This window comes from Neoarius graeffei, chromosome 17 (genome assembly GCF_027579695.1).
Source record: "Neoarius graeffei isolate fNeoGra1 chromosome 17, fNeoGra1.pri, whole genome shotgun sequence".
Lineage (NCBI taxonomy): Eukaryota > Metazoa > Chordata > Actinopteri > Siluriformes > Ariidae > Neoarius > Neoarius graeffei.
Genome location: NC_083585.1, coordinates 30,650,251 through 30,675,617, shown reverse-complemented (window position 1 = coordinate 30,675,617; position 25,367 = coordinate 30,650,251). Strand labels below are relative to the sequence as shown.

The window sequence follows — 25,367 nt, the reverse complement described above, 5'->3', positions numbered from 1 at the left end:
CAGTGTTGCCAGATTGGGCGGGTTTAGGTGCTTTTTGGCTGGTTTTGAACATATTTTGGGGTGGAAAACGTTAGCAATATCTGGCAACACTGAAGGCATGTCTGCTTGGGCGGAAGCCTTCTGCGGCAGTTACATTTTGACACGCGAGCAATGTTTCACCATAAAAATTCCGTAATTTCCATCTGTTTTCCGCGATCACAGAAAATCATTGGCCCTATGAGAGTGAGACAGTGAGAGAGCCCCCCCCCCCCCCCCCAAAAAAAATCTTAACGGATTTACACGATTTGGAAAAATGACTTTTTCAGAACCGAAAAAAACAGAGCTTCCGGCTCAACAGTATTATTTTGAGAAATAAAACAATCTTTGGATATACATTTGTTCATTTTTGCATACATATTACTCATTCTCTGCAGTGGTCTGAATTATTTGTTATTAAATAGTTAATGTAAGTAAGTAAATGTTAATAAGTCAAATTTACTACTTTAAAAATACATTAAAAAAAAAATCGTGGGCGTATCGAATCATGGGTCAAAAATCGCGATACGAATCAAATCGTGAGTTGGGTGTATCGTTACAGCCCTACTAATCAGTGTGGGAAATAAGGAATTTTAAGCAGATTGTCTCAGGACAGACAAGTCTGAAATGTTGTCTGTCTGTCCTAATTTCAGCCTGTCTGAATGACGGGCCAAAGGCCCGGAACAGTGCAGCTGAAGCTGAAGAGCTTTAGATGCCTGGAGATGGCTTCTCAGCTGTTTCCAGGCACATTTTTGTGATCTTCAAAGGCCAAACTACACGAGACATTAATTGCTAATTACAATACAAATTGAATATAATTTACAAGAAAATGTCAGAAGATTCAAGAAAAACACGCTGAAAGTTCAAGAAAACAGTAGCACACACAGGTCAGTTCCACGTCTAGAAAAAAGTATGGTGGGCAAGGAGGTTCCAGTTGGCTACAACTTACTGGTACTCATATATAGGTACTGTAATAACACTCATGAAACATTATGTCAACAATGACTATTTTTATACCATGTTTATAATAAGTCTATAATAAATTTAGTAATTAACAATACAACTCTTCTTACATAAGAGTTAAAATTTTGCGTACGAGATTCCAAGTAACTTTGTAACAAAATGACTTTTAAAATGACTCAAAACAAGACACGGTGATATCATTTGACATTCAGACTAAAATCTGCTGGACTAGAACTTAGAAGAAAAGAAAACACCGCGAAAGAGAACCCAGTCGAAACTGAAAGAGTGAAAGTGATGATCATGCCGTTACCATGGGAATAGTCTTTTATGAATGCGTAAGTGGGCGCTCAGTGCTCCGACTCCGGTGTGACTGAGTAAGGTGACAAGTTTTATGTTTCATGTAATTTAGGTAAGTATAAAGTTTCTGTTTATCATGCTCATATGATAAAAACTGGTGAAGATATTTATTTAAATACATGACCTACTCATTCTAAACCTGCCAAGCTTCACCAGCAAAGCTCTCGACCCCAGAGGGTTAAAATACGATGGAAAAAAAACACTGTCAGGGTCCGAAACCTGTAGTAGTCTATTTTCTTTTAACCTATACCTACCAGGGGCGTAGCTAGGATTTTTCAAAGGGGGGGTCACACACTGACCGGCAGCCTGAGTGCATTATGTAACAAGAAATAATTACCATTGCTAGTTTTAGGCAGCTTAGGAACCAGCTCTTCCATTATTGCTGTTTCTTCCACGTTTTCTTGATGTATTCTAGAAACGGCACTAAAACTTAGCTTCGAAGCCACAAACTGCAACTTTGATGGAAAAAAATATGCAATAAATTGCTTACCTCTCTTCACGTCGAAAGAAGGAGGAAAGCTTCGCTCGTTTTGACATGGGGAATTATTAACACAAGGAAATACTCGTAATTCGCAACTAAAAAGACTGCAGCTACACTGGCAGCTTGACCATGCTTTCTAGTGCGATTGTGTTGCGCTTGCGCAGAATTGTGTCAGTCCTGCGCGCCTTGGCTCGTGCACCCGCCGTTAGGCGCGCCTTCTGCACGCGCGCCTAACGAGCTCCGGCACGTGCACCGTTAACAAAGAACACCTGTCTTTAATAAATGAACTATGTTTGGGCTATTTAAGGACTGCGCCCATGCAAGGGCGATGCGAAGTATTACGCCGCGTCTAGTGTGCCTTACTGAGCCTTGTTTTCTATTCCTGTTGACCTCCTGGTTTTTTGACTCCTGTTTCTCGTCCCTTGATCTTGTATAGTTTTGCCTCTGATATTCCGTCTGCGCCTCGATTGACCTCCTGGCTGTTTCTTCGATTACGACTTTGCCTGCTGTTTCAGACTGTTTGCCTGTTGTGTGCGTTTCACGCACTTTATGCTCATATCGCACTGTGTATTATTTAACATATCTGCACTTACATCTGCCTCTCCCGCACACACTCTGACAAACTGGGTTTTCGTACCCAAACCACAGGAAGTCCATGCAAGGTTATAGAAACCCTAATGAGGCTGAGGTGACAAGCCTAGTTAGAAAAATTACAGTGAGCGCTTTTCTAATATTCTTATGCAGCTATTGAAAAAAGTTATGGTCCGACAAAGAGGGGGTCACGGGCATCCCAGGACGCCCCCAGCTACGCCTCTGAATTGACTGCGAACATGAATCTTCAATCTAAATAACAGTAAATACAATAGTTGGAACAGCACAGACTAGTTGGCTAATTGGAAATAATCGCTGATATATTGGCTAAATTTAATCTGTACAAAGTGTATAAGTACTCTTCTCTGTTTTAATGGTGATGTGATGATATGACATGGACAATTTAATTGTCTGTATTTGGTTACAAACTGAACTGATTAGGCTTACGAACATTTTTTCTATGGCAAGTATCCAACACCTTGATCAAACAACTTCGCTAAGCACACTTAGCGATCAAGGTTTTAAGCATCTATATGCAGACTGACAGTTTTTCCCTCACTGCTTTTGTTAAACTGGCTCATCACCTGATGTAGTCTTTGCAGGAAGACAGCCAAGGCAAGGTTCGTAAGAAAACTAAATAAAATAATTCCTAGACTGACGACTAGACACAACGTACACATTTTTAAGCCACTCTCGGATAAGAACATATCTACTAATCTGTTCTCTCTCTCTTTCTGTTGAGAGGTACATGCACTCCTGCTGCTTGATGTGTTGCTGGTGTCTGACACACTTCTACTGCTGTGGCTCTTCTTACCCTCCAGACCTGCCTAATTCACTCAGATTCTGCTTGGAGCAGTCTGCACTTCTGCACTTTCTGCTGATAACAGCGTCACGTGGTGTCATGCCAGAATGTACTCGCTGTTGAGAGGTGACTTGTCATTTGTCAAGAGCGTCTGCGATCGGCCAATCTCAGGCCGCGTTACGACATAATGTATTCGCCCAGTGTAACATTTGGAAGAAAATTAGAAATAGATTAGACCCATATCTTTTACAATTTTTCGTGGGCCATCTGGTTTGATGCTTTTGAAATGCGGACGAACACATGCGAAAATTACCAGTCAATGCCCGCCGGTCCGGCTTTATTTCCCACACTGCTAATTAAAAAGGAAAAAAGCCACTGCAGAAGTAATTATTTTTATAATCATGCATTTTACCATTTAAAAAGAGTTGGTATAAGAGGTAAATGGTGGCACGGTGGTGTAGTGGTTAGCACAGTCAGAAGGTTCTGGGTTCGAACCCAGCGGCCGGCGAGGGCCTTTCTGTGCGGAGTTTGCATGTTCTCCCCGTGTCTGCGTGGGTTTCCTCCGGGTGCTCCGGTTTCCCCCACAGTCCAAAGACATGCAGTTAGGTTGATGTGAGGCGGCCTTGGGCTGAGGTGCCCTTGAGCAAGGTCCCTGACCCCTGACTGCTCCCCGGGCGCTCTGGTGTGGCTGCCCACTGCTCTGAGTGTGTGTGCGCGCGTGTGTTCACTGCTTCAGATGGGTTAAATGCAGAGGATGAATTTCACTGTGCTTGAAGTGTGCATGTGACGAATAAAGGCTTCTTCTTCTTCAAACATATATAATCTGAGTAACTGTCACTGGACATCATATCAGTGCAGGAATGTCTAGGAATCATGCAACTGTTATATTATCCAAGCCTAGTTGTGATCCACTGCAGCAGATCTCTGCAGTTAGTGTCACGGCTGTGAGCTAAAATGGTCCAATGGTGCTTTGAATGCAGAAATAGCACATATTTACGTGTTATGGAAAGCAGCAATTTTCTTTATAACACGCAGCCCATTATGTCCAGGCAGTCCTTTAATCACATTATACTCTTTGTAGTCTTCATAATGTTACGGGCTGCTGTAATGGGGCTTTTCCCCCACTTATTAAACAGATATTAACTTATTCCTAGCTTCCTGTTTGAGATTTAAGTAGGTTTTCTGTTTCAGATAGATGTTCTTTGGTATTCATGATGCACTTGAGTTTCAGTCTGTTTTATTTTCCTTTCTGGACGTGTGTGCATGAGCTAAATGACACAATATTGCGTGGGAGAGAAAGCGAGAGTGAGTTGGAGAGCTTTCAAATGAAGGGAAGACCTTCTTGCGTGTAAACTTTGAGCGCAGGCCGCATGGTGCGTGCAGAAGCAAGTGGGTTCAGGTGACGTTTTTACATGAGAGCTTAGTTGGATTGACACTAACAGAGGTGCAGACACCAACCACCGCGTCTACAAAGGATTCAAAGGCGAAGGTGTGTGAGTGATTTTAGAAAAGGGAAGCTTGACATTTGAGCAGAAAGGTAAAGAAATTTTGATCAAAGCAAGAGGGAGTGAAGAAGCACTCATGACAGGCTGTTGTGTGTGTTCGTGGTGTGCTCTTCAAAATATACAAAAATGTCATGTTATCTTTGGATGAAGTAACCATTTGAAAACACAAGCAGGTGTTAAGAATTGCTGTTTTATGAACCTCAGCACTCACTTGACTTGACATTGGCATTATTATTATTAAACTGTAGTTTTAAGAATGATTGATTTGCATTTAAAGCTAGACAGCCTTTCAGATTTTTCAAGTGGAGGTCATAAAAAGAATTCTCCCTGACAGACAATTATTTCTGTTTTGTGGACCGAAAGCTACTGAACTCGAATCAGACTTCCAATTTTATTAGATTTTTTAAAAATGGAACAATTAATGAATTGAGAGCCATGTGGCCCTAAATTCTCCACTATTTTTTCCTGCTTCACCATGACCCAATTCAAGATACTACTGTATGTCATGTATGACGTGGTGGGTTTTCCCCGTTCACACAAGGCATTGTGGGATATAAAATTGAAACAGGAGAGAAAAACGGAGGACGTGAGTGTGCGAATGAAACGTGAAAGACCGACTACAGTAACGGAAAGCGAGAAGAAAAGACGTGATGTTATATACGAAGGAAAGGAAACGCAGGACCGAACTAATAAATATCGGCGCTCAGCGAGCACCTCGGTGTGATCAGCTGTTCGTTTAGCGACAGAATGATGGAACTGTCAGTGCACGCTCAAAGGTAAACCTGTAGATGGCAGTAACACAACACTGGATTCCAGCTGCCGTAAAACCCCAAAAAAGAAGGTAAACTTGTGCATGCGCACACGGACTTCTTCTGTCTGCTTGACTGCGCAAAGTGAGCAATTTCATGCACATTATTTGCTCGGGAATCCCCTCAAATTAAATATCTGTGAAGATACTCAGTCGTCCAGGTACATAGTAATCTGTGGTTGGTAGAAGAGAGCAACTGGACTTGCTTGAAAAGTCTTGAAGACGTTTCGCCTCTCGTCCGAAAGGCATCATCAGTTCAGTCTGTCTAATAGGGGAGTATCAAGTATTTATCCTCTCATGGATCATCATAGAATCCGAATCAGAATGCTGATGGCTGCATTGAAGGTGGCTGATAGATGTCATAGACACCCACCTCTGTCCAGTGATGGTCGTTCCACGTTGACAAAAATGAACGATCCTCTCTGGCTAAGATGTCTGCCAGTTTTCTGGAAGTCCTGTCATACTCCCGCACCAGTCGAAGGGATCTCATCCCAAAGTGCGTAGAAACATATCTGTGAAGAAACTCAGTCATCCAGGTACATAGTAATCTGTGGTTGGTATGAGTATCTGTGGTGGGATGAGTTCCCTTCGACTAGTGCAGGAGTATGAGAGGACTTCCAGAAAACTGGCAGACATCTTAGGCCCTGTCCACACGGCAACGGATTCAGGTGACTCCGATACAATTGCTTATCGTTTAGGCCTGGCGTCCACACGGCACCGGCGTTTTGGGTGCCCAAAACGCAATCTTTTTGAGAACGGGTTCCAGAGTGGAAAGATCTGGCAGCGTTGCCGTTGTGAAGTCGTCTGGATGAGTAGAACGGATTTGTTTACGATGACGTCACAACCACATGACTGTGAGTGCTTCACGCCGGGTAGAAGTGTAACGAACTCGATGCGAGTTGTCAACAAATCCTATAACTTGGTTCATGAAACGCGCTTACAAAATATTTTCACTGTGAATATTTATTGTGTAATGGTGCAAAGTGAGAGAGAGAGAGAGAGAGAGAGAGACTCTGCCCTTAGGGCAGAGTCAATCCCACCAGCAAAAATAGGGAAAAAAAGGAGCGATCTCACCTCTTCAGATGATGGTTTAAGTCCTACAATACATTCCTCAAAAAGGGCGTAGAAGAGCAAATTAATCCATCAACGTGCAGCATTCAATTTATTCCGGACCATTAAAGACGCCGCCTTCCGCGTAGAATCATATGTCATCCTCGCCGCCATATTGGATAGGTCAAAGCGGAGAATAAAGATTCATGTGCTGCGTTTAACTGTACCAACAGGTTTACCGTCCAAACGAGATCACATGGGATTACCTTTCACAGGTGAGAAACAACAAATTAATCCATCAACGTGTAGCATTCAATTTATTCCGGACCATTAAAGACGCCGCCTTCCGCATAGAATCATACGTCATCCTCGCCGCAATATTGGAGAGGTCAAAGCGGAGAATAAAGATTAGCTGCGTTTAACTGTACCAACAGGTTTACTGTCCAAACGAGATCACATGGGATTACCTTTCGCAGGTGAGACTGGAAAAAATACTTTTCACTGTATTTGGTCATTATAATGTAATTTTCCGAACAGATTTTCCTGACTTTGTGGCTAATATGAAGTCTCGCACATAATAGTTTATGCGCATGCGTCCTTACTTCTTCTATTGTTCTGGTGTCTCCGAAGGGACCGTCTTACAGCGCCCCTAGAGGTGTGGCATGTGTATTGCATCGTTTTCAGCAAGCGTTGCGTTGCCATATGGACCTGATATTTTACTGATCGTTGCCCATTTGGACGCGATATATTTTTAAATAACATCTCGTTGCCGTTGTCGTGTGGATGTAGCCTTAGCCAGAGAGGATCATTCATTTTTGTCAACCTGGAACGACCATCACTGAACAGAAGTGGGTGTCTATAACATCTATCAGCCACCTTCAATGCAGCCATCAGCATTCTGATTCGGATTCTATGATGATCCATGAGAGGATAAATACTTGATACTCCCTATTAGACAGACAGAACTGAGGATGCCTTTCGGATGAGAGGCGAAACGTCTTCAAGACTTTTCAAGCAAGTCCAGTTGCTCTCTTCTACCAACCACAGATTTCAAATTAAATAACTTCCCAGCCACAGAATGGCCTGGGTTTTTTTTTCCTTTTTGAGATATTGCTGAAATAAACGTATATCACAATGACCAAATTTCAGATGGAACTAAATTTCACCGATTTTATGAAATCGAAAGGCCGTCTAGCTTTAACACTATACTTTATGTTTATATAGAGAATAACACAACAGTGTGGTCACATAAAAAAAAAAAATCCATGATGGATTGGTGTGATATGGGGGTTACCATCAAATGTAAAAATCATGGAAAGCGTGAAAGGTGAAGCAACCACAGGTCTAGTGCCCCTGCTGGCTGTTTGCAGTACAGTTTTTAGCCCCGCCCATCCCTGTGTGTTTCGATGATAAAATAGCATATTTTCCATGTCACTCTTCTCGTTTAAACTGTCTTTCCATCTACAGCATCTAATTCGAACAGTCCTCCCTATGCTGATAGGCACTTTTTTTTTCTTATAACCCACCCCACCTGCAAAATTAGTTTTCAAACTGTTATTCGACTAGATCATAAATCAAATGTGGAGCTGAGAATTTTAGTAGCGGTGTCAGCATTCTCAGACAAGCAGAAGTGAAGTGAAAGCACTCACTCATGGAAGCCATGGCTGAAAGGTTAGAGAAGCAGGTTTGAGACCAAAAGGTCACCAGTTTTGTGCCCTTGAGCAAGGCAGCTAACCCCAACTGCTTGTTGTACGTCATTCTGGATAAGAACGTCTGCTAAATGCTTGTAATGTAATGTCATGAGAAGGCGTGGCTACACTTGGGAATGAAGTAATGAAGCCTAGAAGAGACCGGCTGCAGCACTTGCATCGTGCTCTGTCTGTTAACTACAGTGATGCTTGAAAGTTTGTGAACCCTTTAGAATGTTCTATATTTCTGCATAAATATAACCTAAAACATCATCAGATTTTCACACAAGCCCTAAAAGTAGATGAAGAAAACCCAGTTAAACAAATGAGACAAAAATATTATACTTGGTCATTTATTTATTGAGGAAAATGATCCAATATTACATATCTGTAAGTGGCAAAAGTATGTGAACCTCTAGGATTAGCAGTTAATTTGAAGGTGAAATTAGAGTCAGACAGATTGTGTACAAATGGAGGAAATTCAAGACCATTGTTACCCTCCCCAGGAGTGGTCGACCAACAAAGATCACTCCAAGAGCAAGGTGTGTAATAGTCGGCGAGGTCACAAAGGACCCCAGGGTAACTTCTAAGCAACTAAAGGCCTCTCTCACATTGGCTAATGTTAATGTTCATGAGTCACACCATCAGGAGAACACTGAACAACAATGGTGTGCATGGCAGGGTTGCAAGGAGAAAGCCACTGCTCTCCAAAAAGAACATTGCTGCTTGTCTGCAGTTTGCTAAAGATCACGTGGACAAGCCAGAAGGCTATTGGAAAAATGTTTTTTGGGTGGATGAGTCCAAAATAGAGCTTTTTGGTTTAAATGAGAAGTGTTATGTTTGGAGAAAGGAAAACACTGCATTCCAGCATAAGAACCTTATCTCATCTGTGAAAAATGGTGGTGGTAGTATCATGGTTTGGGCCTGTTTTGCTGCATCTGGGCCAGGACGGCTTGCCATCGTTGATTGAACAATGAATTCTGAATTATACCAGAAATTCTAAAGGAAAATGTCAGGACATCTGTCCATGAACTGAATCTCAAGAGAAGGTGGGTCATGCAGCAAGACAACGACCCTAAGCACACACATCATTCTACCAAAGAATGGTTAAAGAAGAATAAAGTGAATGTTTTGGAATGGCCAAGTCAAAGTCCTGACCTTAATCCAATGGAAATGATGTGGAAGGACCTGAAGCGAGCAGTTCATGTGAGGAAATCCACCAACATCCCAGAGTTGAAGCTGTTCTGTACGGAGGAATGGGCTAAAATTCCTCCAAGCCGGTGTGCAGGACTGATCAACAGTTACCGCAAACGTTTAGCTGCAGTTATTGCTGCACAAGGGGGTCACACCAGATACTGAAAGCAAAGGTTCACATACTTTTGCCACTCACAGATATGTAATATTGGATCATTTTTCTCAATAAATAAATGACCAAGTATAATATTTTTGTCTCATTTGTTTAACTGGGTTCTCTTTATCTACTTTTAGGACTTGTGTGAAAATCTGATGATGTTTTAGGTCATATTTATGCAGAAATATAGAAAATTCAAAAGGGTTCACAAACTTTCAAGCACCACTGTATATAGTGTAGCCGAGTTTGTAGTTGAGTTTGTCAGGCAACCTAGTCACTATTTTATAATTTCTTCGAACTGTTAAATTGAAACGTTTTGACAATCATGTCCTGTTGTGCTGTTGGTTATCCTAACTGTAGAAAATTCTTTGCATTTTTTTTTCAGTAAGTCTAATGTTTTAGCGTAAAATGGCCAGTGTGATCGAATTAGTTCTTGGCCGGCCAGCCAACAAACATCACCACAGAGTTTACCGTTATATACTTCCATCCATCCATCCATCCATCCATCCATCCATCCATCCATCCATCCATCCATCCATCCATCCATCATCTGTAGCCGCTTTATCCTGTTCTACAGGGTCGCAGGCAAGCTGGAGCCTATCCCAGCTGACTACGGGCGAAAGGCGGGGTACACCCTGGACAAGTCGCCAGGTCATCACAGGGCTGACACATAGACACAGACAACCATTCACACTCACATTCACACCTACGGTCAATTTAGAGTCACCAGTTAACCTAACCTGCATGTCTTTGGACTGTGGGGGAAACCGGAGCACCCGGAGGAAACCCACGCGGACACGGGGAGAACATGCAAACACAGAAAGGTCCTTGTTGGCTCGAACCCAGGACCTTCTTGCTGTGAGGCAACAGTGCTAACCACTACACCACCGTGCCGCCCCCGTCATATACTACTTCTTTTTTTTAATTTTTATTTTTTATTAAACTTTTCTGGACACGCGCACTAATACAAACTGTTACCCATTTCTATTAAAAACGTTTGAAACATTGAGAGATTTCGGAGGAAAAGGCTAGTTTAATCATGCTAGCTACCTAACCATAAAGCCACCTTGATTGCTATATTATTTCAGTATGACTGACCTCCAGGCAGCCAGCTATCGAAATCTGTGCAAAAGCCATTTGTTCATCAGTGAACACAAATCCTGCCAATAACATTCGGATAGATTTTATAAGTAGACTAGTTAGCTTACAGTGTGCTTTGAATAGCCATCTGTCCCAAATAATGAGTTATTAACTCACACTGCATAGCCAGAACATTCTGCACTGTTAGTCACATCAGTGTCAGTGAATCCATATTAATGAAATCCAGTACTGGGCAAAAGTTTGGAAAACCCCCCCCCACTCGTTCATCGTTTTTTCTGTATTTTGACTATTTTCTACGTTGTAGAACAATACTGAAGACGTCAAAACTATGAAATAACATGGAGCATATGGTATATGGAATTATGTGATTAAAAAAGTGTTTAAAAAAACCCCAAATGTTTCATATTTTAGATTCTTCAAAGTAGCCACCGTTTCCCTTGATGACGCTTTGCACACTGTTGGCATTATCTTAACCAGCTTCATGAGGGAGCAGGGGCGATTTCTCAGAGACAACAAGGGAAGCCGAGCTTCCCCTAAAATTCTCTCCCCAAACTGCAGCGTCTACGACGTTGAATTCTCATTAAAACAATAACTTGCATAACATAATATATGCCCAAGATTGTATTTATGTTCATAACTATCCTGTAACTTATTTGAGTGATGTCTGACGAACTTGCAGTTCGCTACGAGAATCACCTTTGCTGCCAGGCTGTAACCTTTCTTATTTCAATGGGCTCTATGGACTGGCAGCAGTGTTGCCAGATTGGGCGGTTTTAAGTGCATTTTGGCGGGTTTTGAACATATTTTGGGATGGAAAACGTCAGCAGTATCTGGCAACACTGACTGGCAGCCGGGTATCCGTTGCAGTCTACGAGACGGCTCTGAACAGCCAATTTTGGCTAGTTGTTATTGGTTAAAATCAACAAAATCGTCACTTCCAGGGAAGCCGGGCTTCTCTGGGACTAAACGAGACAGTGGGAGGGACAAGAAGCCGGGCTGATAAAGGATTATTGGAGGTAGTGTTTGAAAGACATGAGGAGGGCGGTACTTCGGCGAGGAACACGGAAGTATGATCATTCAGTCCCTAGCGATGTTGAGAAAGTGTAGTCGTGTGCCAAAGTGCTGTCCGAATTTCTTTTCATATAAACGTTTCTTCTCATTGATGTCTCTGTACATTACTCTGTAAATAAATGTAAATATTACTCGTTGTGCTCCGTTAACTTTCATCCATTCTATCAGTTTGATCATTCGCGAATTCACTCGTTTATTTCATTTGTAGTTCAATCTGGTTGTAGGCTAGCTTGAGCCTTATTGGGATCTGCAGTGCTAGCTGCTAACAGAAATTGGTGAAGTCTCTGGAAAGCACAACCAGCTGGTATGACAGGGTCACAGACCATTTTCTGGAAAAGGAGCGGAGGGCAGAATTTGTGTATAAATAGTGTTCATGTTCATGAATCTGAAGTGTGTATATTGTTCAGTAATGTTAAGAGAATGGTGGGCTCTGTGTTATAGGTTATACCTGGGTATAATATTCAAGGTTCTGTGTGTTGCATAGCCTACCTGGTTATGAATTTCCAGACTGTGTTGAAGATGTTCAAGGATGTGTTGCACAGCTGGGTGTTGTGTTAAAGACTCTGTGTTGCATATCAGGGTATGATGTTCAAGGCTCTTCGTTGAATAGCCAGTGATTTTTGGATGTTTGATATTTTTGATTAAGGATATGAGGCACTAGCCTGGCAAGCCAGACTATAACATGAAATGTACAAGCAAAAATACTTTCTGCCACTAGGTAGGGTTGTCTAGTTCACTATGCTAATGGGGCACACCTTTCTATGCTTTGATATCCGGCCTACAGGTTTTACGATGAATGCGTAAAATGGGCTTCCCCTGTTTTAAAAACCTGCAGCCGCCACTGTGAGGGAGTCACCTGGAATGCTTTTCAATTAACAGCTGTGCCTCGTCAAAAGTTAATTAGTGCAATTTCTTGCTTTTGTAATGTGTTTGAAACCAAACAGTCAATAATAATATAGTAAATAGCCCTATATCACAACTGTAGTACTCCATATTATATCAAGAACTGCTCGACTAAGTAAAGCGCAACGACATACTTCATTACTTTAAGACATGAAGCGTCTTTAATTAATAAAAATCAAGAAAAAACATTGAATTCAAAGGTGTGTCCAACTTCTGACTGGTACTGAATCTCAAGCTGAAACTATTTAAGCTTTCTGGAGAGGTTTCAGATTGATTGATTGCCTCACTGAAGACCTTCTGTGACACGCTGGACCTTGGTATGAAGAGAAAGGGGCGGGCTTAATGGGCAGGCATACCAAATGAGTAGGTGTACCTGACTTTGACTCTCGTCTCTACTGTGCGGACTCTTGTTCAAAATTTGATAACGTAGCGGAAGGATTTTCACTTCATTTCTATAGAATGGGAGGTAATGCAGCCACGTTGTCCATGGTGGTGTTTTTATTATGACTATTATTTTCTGAAGTCATTGAGGGTTACCACCCCAAAGTGAATTATTTCAATTGACCAAAATGTGTAGGTTTTTGCTTTATTTACAAAAATCACAGCTTGAATAAGCTTACATGTGTATGTGCACAACATCTAGCTGTATGTAGTGTGTGCCAGGCTTGCACTACTCAAGTCCGAATTGTGCCCTAATTTTAAGGACTCCTGACCTTGGCATAAGATATCTCATCTCATTATCTGTAGCCGCTTTATCCTGTTCGACAGGGTCGCAGGCAAGCTGGAGCCTATCCCAGCTGACTACGGGCGAAAGGCGGGGTACACCCTGGACAAGTCGCCAGGTCATCACAGGGCTGACACATAGACACAGACAACCATTCACACTCACATTCACACCTACGGTCAATTTAGAGTCACCAGTTAACCTAACCTGCATGTCTTTGGACTGTGGGGAAAACCGGAGCACCCGGAGGAAACCCACGCGGGCACGGAGAGAACATGCAAACTCCACACAGAAAGGCCCTCATCGGCCACGGGGCTTGAACCCGGACCTTCTTGCTGTGAGACGACAGCGCTAACCACTACACCACCGTGCCACCGGCATAAGATATTAATATCTACATTAATTTTTATACTAATTTCATGCAAGAGAATGCACATTCACCTGTTGATACATCATGTTCAGGAACGAACAAACGTTAACGGCGCTAAAATACCTGGAAAGAACGCTCCTAGGCATACAGACTTCTCATGCAGTGGGGAAAAAAATGCACTGCTGTGTGTTCTATATGTAGAAGAACTATCGAGGAGACGACGGGGACAACCTCGAACTTCGGTCGTCATTTGGCAAGACTCCACCCAGAGAAGGAAGTGACACGCTATGTTCATTGCTCTGTTGATAGCGGGGCTTGCTGTGCGATGAACTAGCTAGTGTTAACCCTCTCTCATGTTATTTGCCCTGTTGATAGTGGGCGGGGCTTGCTGAGTGATGAACAAGCTTTTTATCTGTAGCCTATTCAGAGCATTTTTTAAGAATTTTCCACTAGGAGACCAACTGGTCTGGGCAATACAATCGCAGGCCCCAGAGTCCATGCGGCTGCACCGCTGCGGCATATTCTGTGATGCAAAATGTTTCACCAATCACCATACAGACAAACACACTACAGTGACTACACAGCTATCAAGAGCAATTACCAAGCACAAATGTTATGTCAAAGACACTCAAAGTTATACAGTAATGACATCAGATTCTGACATCAGCCATCTCAGTAACCAAATTTTAGTTTTGTTTTTCTTAACCAACATGATCTTGTGTGTATATCTTATAACATAGATCTTTGTTTTCCTTGTTAAATGTATACTTACATGGTACTTGGTTAATTAATTGCAACTGATTGAACCAAATGATAAGACATAACTTGGTTTAAAATTTGGTCTCCCAGTGAAGCTGGTTTGGCATTGACTAGGAGACCAAATCTGGCCACTGGGAGACTATTTGGTCTCCCAGTAACTATGTTAAAAAAATGCTCTGAGCCTATTAACTAAAATGGGGCAGTCGAGCGGTAACGTTAGTCCAACACAGTAGCACAGACGGTTTCACATAAAGGCAGCAACAGCCACCATCAACTGGTGCGGTTGGGGTCACTTGGACTTGAACACTGGAGACTCGAGACTGGACTCAGGCTCGAGGTTTAGTGACTTGACTACAGCACTGGCATGTGCTAGCAGATAGGAAATGTTTGGTTTGTCCATCTTAAAGGAGAACCATGCCCAATGGGAGATGGAGTTATTTGTAGTTCATTACAAATAATGTATTAAAGGTCCCATGGCATGGTGGTTTGTTGATGCTTTAAACGGGCTCGTGGAGGCTTCCGGATGTTATATCCGCAGCCTTTCTCGAAATGAACCCTCGGCACGTAAATATAGCCTCCTGGGAGAAAGCCCCATTTCAGCGCTTTTCCCAGTGCGTCGTTTTGCTAATGAGAAGCAGGAGGCGGGGAAGGGTAGAGGGTGGGGGCGGGCCATGGGGGGAGGGGCTTGACCAAGCTGCGCGCACACATACTCGCTGCTATCAGCGCCTGTAGCCACGCTGCTAAGACAAAACCCCGTTCTCCCTCGGACTCCTTTCGTAAACTCAACGTGACACAGAGAACAGAGTGTGAGAGTGTTCGGAGTGGTAGTTTACGAACGTATAATACCCTAGGCTTGAACACGCACTCCATAACCAAAGAGGATAGAAGCAGCAACTACAGCAACATATCGCTTATCCAACAGAAGACATGCATTGCGGAGCAATAGTCAAACATAAGCTCATAAGTTACAGTCAATTTCCGGACTAAACTCAGTTTAACAGAGCATGCTGCATGCTCTTTAGTTTTGTAGCGCAGATTACCTGGCTAACTGCAGGAAGCGGTTAGCTGCACAGCTAATGTAGCCATTGCTAGGCTAACGCACCGATTTTAAAACACGGCAAAACGACCAGTTATACACTTACTTGTTCGGTGTTTGTTGCTGATGCGGCAGGGATGCTTGGTACGGACCCAGGCTTCAGTGACAGTTGATGTGCAAAACCTGCCCTGTACTGTCCCAAGTTGTGGAAACATTCCTCAGGAAAATGCTTCCGACAAACATACACCGTCTTAGGTAGACCCGACGGCGTATTATTGAAGTAAATAAAATTAAGCCACTGCGTCTTCAGGGGCTCTCCCGTCGGCAGTAAAAACAGACTCTTTTCTGTGTTGTCACATCCATGTACAGCGCAATTTCCATGTTTCGCTCGCTTAGGTGATGCCATGTTGTTGTGTCCTCTATGGTCTCCTCACTACAACTGGGCGGGGCAATCCATACAGTGGGTGGGAATCCAGAGGGGGGGCGTGGGGATCATCTCCCTTGCTGACGTAGTAAAGGGAAGAGAGTTTATCAACGCGCCGTTTTGACGCGCCATTCTCAAATGTTGGGCATAGTTTGGTTTACACATTATGAAATTTCTAGCCACTGGGGTGACTTAAGAAGGTCAGAGGAACTCATTTTAACATTAAAAAACCTCAGAAAGTGAAAATTTCATGCCATGGGACCTTTAAGATGCTGACAAAAAATAACCCATACATGGTAATACACAGATATGCATTGAATTAGTATCATCATGAAACCATAACAAGCTTCATCACTATTGGTTTGAAATGGACCAGTTCAACATTGTACTCCTCCTCATCTATAAACACGTACAGTGCCCAATGGTTATGCGTATAAGATGTTCCGTCAGCACCATGAGGCAGCCTCAAATAGAATGTACTGCAAAGTCTGTGAAAAGAGACCGAGCCAAACCAAACACTCCAGGTCCACTTCCTGTCCTCTCTGCCCCAGTGAGCTCTACCCTGACTCCTGAGGCTCAGTGACTGACCTTCAAAGCTCATTGCACCCCTCTGGCACTCATCAGCAGCCTGCCTTTATGCCAGCTCCCTGCCAGGCCAGGATAGATTCTGTAGCATCAGCATGCTTCGGAAAATCAGTTCCGCTCACGTCGGCTTCATCTTTGTCCTTGAATGATACAGAAAGCAGTCTCAAAACAACCCTAGACAGGGTCATGTGACCATGGCAGATCTGATTGCCCTCATAAGCACATCTTTCTCCGCGCAAGACTTCATTTTCAGACAGGAATTGATGATAAAAGGCTACCAGGATGCATAGATTCCTCTTGTTTTCAAAGTAGTTAAGGGCCTATCTATCTCGGTTTTAGAGGAAACATCTGTCAGAGCTTGATGCTGCTATCTATTCCTGGCTCCGTGATGGTGGTAATCTGTCATTTCTTCACTTCTGCCTAGAAAGCCGGCGTGATGTTGTGACTTTTTTTTTTTTCCCTTGCTCTCCTGCTGCTGCCTGAGGTGACATGACAGTCAAGACCTTCAAGACCTTCAGCCAATACAGCAGATGCACTTTTCAGTGTGTGCCGAGACGGAATTGGAGAGCATTTCATCCCCCTGTGGCGTCCCCCCCCCCCCATGCCTTTCTAGTTACACTATATTTCTCTCATGTGTTTGTGCAAAGCAAATTAGATCACACATTTGTTAACAAGACATCCTCAAGCAAATTGCTCATCTGCTCAACATCCGCTCAGCATCCCCCTTTCTCTCTCTCTGTTGTTGTTGTTGTTCTCCTTTTACCTTGTCATGCTAGCTCCTTCTTTCCCCCATCCCTCTTTCTTCACTCTTTCCATCATGTTTTCCTCCTTGACTGCATACACCATTTCATTTTGCTTTCTTTCCCCATCCAGTGCTCACACCCTCTCCATCTCTCTCTATCTAACTCGGTTCTTTTAAAAGTGGAAATAATGAGGCTCAGTCTTGGCAGACTTGCCGTGATATCGAGGGATGAGGCTCTTCCTCACTGGTAATATCGCCAATCTCTGGGCCTGTGTGTGAGAGAGAGAGAGAGTGAGAGTGAGAGAGAGTGAGCGAGAGGGAGACTAGCGTTGGCGCTCTGCACATCTGAAAAATAATGAAATGAAATATGAGCCATCAGCAGGTGCACAGTATAAATATTGATGCACACAAAGTAGTGTGTGCATGCAGGAGTTTTTGCTTGGGGGATGGAAGATGAGTGACTTTTTCTTTTTTTTTTTTGTACGAGAGCTTTGTTGATGTTTACGTTCTAGTGGAGGATATTCTTTGAACATGTCTATGTGTAGGAATTTAATGAGGACACGTGAGAAGGGGATTGTGGTAGACTCAGACTGACAGCTCTTCACATGCAGGTGCACTGGAGCATTGCCATCCCATTATGTTCATCTGGCTCGCCTCGGATGACTCATCATTTTCTCCCAAGAAAGAGAAAAGGGCTGGATCTGAAGCGTCTGATGCACGTCACAAACCAGGCTGAGATCCTACACCTGCTACTAACAGCAGACCAAAGCGATACGCTGCCAGTCATGCGTCTCCGAACTAACTGCACCCACGTTAAGTTGCTTATGATGAGCATTCCAGCAGCTTTGCACATTTCTACCGTGGTGTTTTCACACACAACAAAGCTGCGCATCCCATTCTGAAAGGATGAGCATTGTTGGATGTTCATTTTTGAGAGGCGGCTGGTGTTTAATAGGTTGTCACGATTTTGGTAGTGCTTATGAGCCGAGCGCTTCTGTCCCCTTGAGCGAGATGAGCAGTGCTGTAGATCACGTATGACAAATGACAAGTAAATCCAAACTCAAATTAATGTTTAGAATTGTTATTTTGGTTTAATCGTTAGCATACGTGGCTTAGGCTGAGCTTTGGATACGCAGGGTAGCAAGATATCTTTCCACACATCATTTTCAACAGAGGAGAGGTTCAGATGATAAGAATTTGTGCCTTTCATTGAAAAGAGCCAGTACATACCAGAACCATCATATCCTTACATTTGCAGTACTTGTGTCTCTGCAACATTTCTGAAAATGTATAGGTTCTTCATGCTTAAAGGGGAACTGAAGTCATTTTTAAACTTGCTTTATTTCTTAATTAACGCGTTATTCAGTTACGTTTTCGGTTTTAGTAACCTTATATCGTGACTCGTATTGGCAACTAATTGCAATTAAATATGATACTTATCGGCCTATTCAGTTTTTAGCCGTGTTGAATTTAGTTTGTTTGGTCCACGGCAGGCGTCGCTTATCCACACGATCTTCATGAGACTTGTGCGAGACTTTGAAACGTGAAGTGTCAGCCAGGTGTCAGTGCCGCCATTTTGAAAACTGTTTTCCAAACGAAATATTGCACAAAAACGAGTTTAAATGACGATTACTGCCTGCTTTTTTCAGACTTTCCTGATTGCTATCAAAACAAACAAAACTTCCGGCTTGATTACGTCAGCATTCGAAGGAGGGCGCACGTGTCTTTTGACGACGTTGGCAGATGTTGGTCACTTTGATTTCTGCTGTACGTTTTACTTCCGTCCTACGATGTCTCGCACAGGTCTCGAAGAATCTCGTTTACGGCCATTGCTTTGACATATGGACTGATATATTACATAGCATACAACCCCAATTTCAAAAAATTTGGGACAAAGTATAAATTGTAAATAAAAACGGAATGCAGTGATGTGGAAGTTTCAAAATTCCATATTTTATTCAGAATAGAACATAGATGACATATCAAATGTTTAAACTGAGAAAATGTATCATTTAAAGAGAAAAATTAGGTGATTTTAAATTTCATGACAACAACACATCTCAAAAAAGTTGGGACAAGGCCATGTTTCCCACTGTGAGACATCCCCTTTTCTCTTTACAACAGTCTGTAAACGTCTGGGGACTGAGGAGACAAGTTGCTCAAGTTTAGGGATAGGAATGTCAACCCATTCTTGTCTAATGTAGGATTCTAGTTGCTCAACTGTCTTAGGTCTTTTTTGTCGTATCTTCCGTTTTATGATGCGCCAAATGTTTTCTGTGGGTGAAAGATCTGGACTGCAGGCTGGCCAGTTCAGTACCCGGACCCTTCTTCTACGCAGCCATGATGCTGTAATTGATGCAGTATGTGGTTTGGCATTGTCATGTTGGAAAATGCAAGGTCTTCCCTGAAAGAGACGTCGTCTGGATGGGAGCATATGTTGCTCTAGAACCTGGATATACCTTTCAGCATTGATGGTGTCTTTCCAGATGTGTAAGCTGCCCATGCCACACACACTAATGCAACCCCATACCATCAGAGATGCAGGCTTCTGAACTGAGCGCTGATAACAACTTGGGTCGTCCTTCTCCTCTTTAGTCCGAATGACACGGTGTCCCTGATTTCCATAAAGAACTTCAAATTTTGATTCGTCTGACCACAGAACAGTTTTCCACTTTGCCACAGTCCATTTTAAATGAGCCTTGGCCCAGAGAAGACGTCTGCGCTTCTGGATCATGTTTAGATACGGCTTCTTCTTTGAACTATAGAGTTTTAGCTGGCAATGGCAGATGGCACGGTGAATTGTGTTCACAGGTAATGTTCTCTGGAAATATTCCTGAGCCCATTTTGTGATTTCCAATACAGAAGCATGCCTGTATGTGATGCAGTGCCGTCTAAGGGCCCGAAGATCACGGGCACCCAGTATGGTTTTCCGGCCTTGACCCTTACGCACAGAGATTCTTCCAGATTCTCTGAATCTTTTGATGATATTATGCACTGTAGATGATGATGATATGTTCAAACTCTCTGCAATTTTACACTGTCGAACTCCTTTCTGATATTGCTCCACTATTTGTCGGCGCAGAATTAGGGGGATTGGTGATCCTCTTCCCATCTTTACTTCTGAGAGCCGCTGCCACTCCAAGATGCTCTTTTTATACCCAGTCATGTTAATGATCTATTGCCAATTGACCTAATGAGTTGCAATTTGGTCCTCCAGCTGTTCCTTTTTTGTACCTTTAACTTTTCCAGCCTCTTATTGCCCCTGTCCCAACTTTTTTGAGATGTGTTGCTGTCATGAAATTTCAAATGAGCCAATATTTGGCATGAAATTTCAAAATGTCTCACTTTCAACATCTGATATGTTGTCTATGTTCTATTGTAAATACAATATCAGTTTTTGAGATTTGTAAATGATTGCATTCCGTTTTTATTTACAATTTGTACTTTGTCCCAACTTTTTTGGAATCAGGGTTGTATTTCAAACACTCATAACTTGCTATAGCAGTGACAAAATGGCGATAAAAAATGCATTCCTGTATTTAATAAAATGAGAGAGAGAATTTTGATGATATAAAAATTTGCCTTCAGTTCTCCTTTAATGTCATCAATAACAGGAATGAAGTTGTTCCTTGGACCTCCCACACATGAAATGTAACTGATAAAATACAATGTGGTGTTTTTAATTGATTGTATAATTGTAAATATTGTTAAATTCATCTGATATAAGAGGAATAAACACTTCAGGATGCGGTGTTATTGGAAAATGATCACCTCTCATGTTTAGATATTTTGAGGTGTGGATGGATTCAGGGTTATTTTGTGGTAATGGGAGATAATAGCCATTTTTTAATTATTATACCCCTGCTCTGAAGGAGGGGGGTATACTGGTTTACCTCCGTCTGTCCGTCTGTCCGTATTTCCAACTGTCCAAAACGCCCTTTTTCTCAGCAACCACAAATCATAGCCACTTGCTTCTTGGTACCAAACTTCAGCTTGGGGTTCTATACCGTGTGTACCGTTTTCAGGTCTGTCGCATATCGACTTCCTGTTCACCGATTGAACGTATTTACGAAACGTATAGCGTGGATTTACAAAATTTTCATAACGAATCTCGTTTACGGCCGTTGCTTTGACATATGGACTGATATATTACATAGCGTATTTCAAACACTCACAACTTGCTATAGCAGTGACAAAATAGCTGTCAGAAATGCATTCCGATATTTAATAAAATGAGACAAATAGAATTCTGATAATAAAAAATTTGCCTTCAGTTCTCCTTTAAGGAGTTCACCTTGACATCTTGTCTGGTAGGGATACCTCTGTCCTTTGTTATAATGTCCTACACCGAGTCTAGAAGGGTGAGCTGAAGAATCTGTCGGGGTGCTGGATGAACCCTTTATATTGTACAAGATGGCAGCATATGCACAATGCAAGGCTCAGCGTCTTACCAAGTTTCATAGATATTTCTGTTTAGATGCTAAGTGTAGTTCATTTGGCTTTCATTGCTCAGTGTGTGTGTGTGTGTGTGTGTGTGTGTGTGTGTTCACTGCTTCAGATGGGTTAAATGCAGAGACGAATTTCACAAGTGTATGTGTGATGATTAAAGTTGTTTTTCTTTGTACTTGACAGGAAAGTTGAATCTATTTTAATCTAGGGTTTATTTCTAAAAGGTTATGCTTTTCCATATATATATATATATATATATATATATATATATATATATATATATATATGAGTGATTCCACGCTTATGGGTACTGAAATGGGGACATGAACTTATTTTTAAAAATTCACCTAAAACCATTTCTTTTTTTACCATCAGGTCACAAAACATGTAATCTTTAATGAATGATATGTTAAAAGATAACTTTAATTTTCTGAGATGTAATAAAAACATATTTATATGCCAAAGTCAGAACGTAACAGAAGTGTTGTGGACATATATATTCTCAATTTTAACAATGTAGAATTACTTTTTGAAACATAGGAAGGTGATGTTTTAGCAAATATAATTAATAAACATGTGTAGTAGAATAAACATACACATTCTTTCAATAAGATTAACATGGTATAGAGCTAGATTGTAATTAATTTGTAACAGACGCGAGATGGACAATCGTAACAGAAGTAATGGAACAGACATCATTTTGGAACTCATAGGCTTGACTTTGGCATATAAATATGTTTTTATTACATCTCAGAAAATTAAAGTTATCTTTTAACATATCATTCATTAAAGATTACATGTTTTGTGACCTGATGGTAAAAAAAGAAATGGTTTTAGGTGAATAAGTTCATGTCCCCATTTCAGTACCCATAAGCGTGGAATCACTCATATATAAAACAGTTATTCCACGAAATCAAGTCGTACATGAGCTAATGAGGCACGGAGCACCGAGTCGGCTATAAGCCATGTACGACTTGATTTCGTGGAATAACTGTTTTATTCTATCCACATTCACTGGATTTTGAGAAACAGCATTTTTATTGTCTCTTTTTTATTTTTTGTAAATTCGATAAATAAAACCTTTATACAAAATATCTGACAAAATCATTTCCCCTTAGAATGTAAACAAACCGTGGCACGGTGGCGTAGTGGTTAGCGCTGTCGCCTCACAGCAAGAAGGTCCGGGTTCAAGCCCCGTGGCCGGCGAGGGCCTTTCTGTGCGGAGTTTGCATGTTCTCCCCGTGTCCGCGTGGGTTTCCTCCGGGTGCTCCAGTTTCCCCCACAGTCCAAAGACATGCAGGTTAGGTTAACTGGTGACTCTAAATTGACCGTAGGTGTGAATGCGAGTGTGAATGGTTGTCTGTGTCTATGTGTCAGCCCTGTGATGACCTGGCGACTTGTCCAGGGTGTACCCCGCCTTTCGCCCGTAGTCAGCTGGGATAGGCTCCAGCTTGCCTGCGACCCTGTAGAACAGGATAAAGCGACTAGAGATAATGAGATGAGATGTAAACAAACTAGCAAAATGACCGTAGCAATATGTGAAAAGTGCTATAATAATAATTCTTGAAAAATAATTTTAAAAAAAGATACGTTATGATCAAATACTTTTCTTTCTTTCTTTTTTTTGAGTTTTGTTTTCGAGTACAGTTTTTATTTCATCTTCGGTTGGTTCAGCGAAACGCTCCGCCTTTTTGTTTTTCTCTACTCACAGTATATGAGCTGATAGCCTAGTAGTAGAGTAGCCAATCAGAGCATGTGACTGCTTATGTGAATGTGGATAGAATAATGGCTAATGCATCTTCACCTTCAGTTTAGACACCTACTTGGGTGAATAATAGTGAATTGTGATGGGATTAAACCACAGAAGTTAATCATAAACAGATTCCTATTATTAGATATTTAGTTCAGCACACCGGGTGTACAAGCTATTATGTTATACCCCGTAGTAGTGCACATGTGTACAAAGTAGGAATCTACTTTGTACTTTTGTTTACCTGAGATGATTTGATCTGTCATCTGACAGTTTCCACTTCTGCCAGGTTGTGGTCGTGCAATATGTGCATTTTTAGTAGCTGGGAATAAAAACACGTTAATATATGTGAAGACTACAAATGATTGGATATTACTCTGAAACAAATTTGAGGGTTTTTTATATGCATGTGTGTGGGTTGTTTTTTTTTTCATTAAAGTTTTGACTGCCTTGACACAGATATTGGGCGCAACATAAAATAGGCCACATGTTGCCTTAAAGGCAAATAAAGCCCAAAAATAAACTCCTTTATACTGAGAGATAATATCCATACAAGACGTCTTCAAGTGTTCACTTGTTCATGTTTGTACCTGTATACTGTGTCCAGATTTCATTTTAAAAGAAAAACAATGTCCCTGGGTGTTGATATCTCACTCTGTCCGAGGTTCAAGTATCATGCTTTGAGTACAAATTATGCGAGAGAATCCAAGATTATGACATCACTTACACGCTACATGACTGACCGAGGCTCAGATCTAGTGGATACATCGCATCTAAATTATTGTAAGCAGCCCTCAAGATGCCCGAGTGTCAAGTGTTTGGCTGTAAACATAAACCCGATCACTGAAACAGTGCAAACACGCACACAAAGTACAGAACAGACACATACCCAGCCTTTGGAAGCCTATACTGTTACTGTTGCCTATAAACATAACATTGCTGGCTACTCAGTATTGTGTAGTGGTGGGTGTTTTTTTTTTTTTTATTAAATTTTTTTTCTGTGTTTTCTTGTGAGATGCTTATGTTTCTTTCTACTCACTGACAAAAGCAATCTTTTTAGATGGCAAGAATTGTGTTGCTATGACAACAGGATTGTTTAATAGTGTCTGTGTCAGTACTGCGTATGCGCCGTCTAGCCGAGTGAGATTTAAACTTCATAAAAGTGAAGTCTGTTGATTTGCGGATTTTGTTGCCAGTAAAAATCGCGCGGTTACAGAAAATCTCCGATTAGATTTTTAGAATTAGAAGTCTTTATTTGTCTCATATACATTTCAGCACAGTGAAGTTCTTTCTCTGCGTTTAACCCATCTGAAGCAGTGAACACACAGAGAGAGAGAGAGAGAGAGCAGTTGCACCTGGGGATTTTTTTTTTTTTTTAGAATTAGAAGCCTTTATTTGATGGCTCTGTGTTACTAAGGGAAACGGCATAATAGCATGCCGGCTAACTCACAAGCAGATATCTGGTTTCAGTGCAAATGGCTGCAGCCAGTTAAACCTTTTTGGGTTTTTTTTTTGCAAGATCATAATTTTTTTTTTAAAAAATGGATAAAGTTTTATTTTTAATTCAAATGTGCGGCGGGAACATCGGGGCACTTGCTGTGATCAGCAAACAGCGTTTATAATTGGGTTTTGTTTGACTTTAAAGCCTGTGGCCGCTGTACCTCTGATGTTTCGCATACTGTGGCAACAACTTGCAGAGGATCAGCATGTATCCTAAGTGTACTGTATTTCTTTATCGGATCAGTATCAGGTCTCAACTCTAATATTCTATATCAGTCAACACTCAACTCTGATATCAGTAACATTTAAAAAAAAAAACCCAAAGATTTAAAAAATGGGATT

The 25,367-nt window shown here is 41.7% G+C and overlaps 1 protein-coding gene across 2 annotated transcripts in view; it reads left to right on the top strand.

Moving 5' to 3' along the window:
* The window catches only part of dph1 (diphthamide biosynthesis 1), a 309,721-nt gene that overhangs the window by 138,447 nt on the left and 145,907 nt on the right, over positions 1-25,367 (top strand). The gene's annotated exons all lie outside the window — the stretch shown is intronic.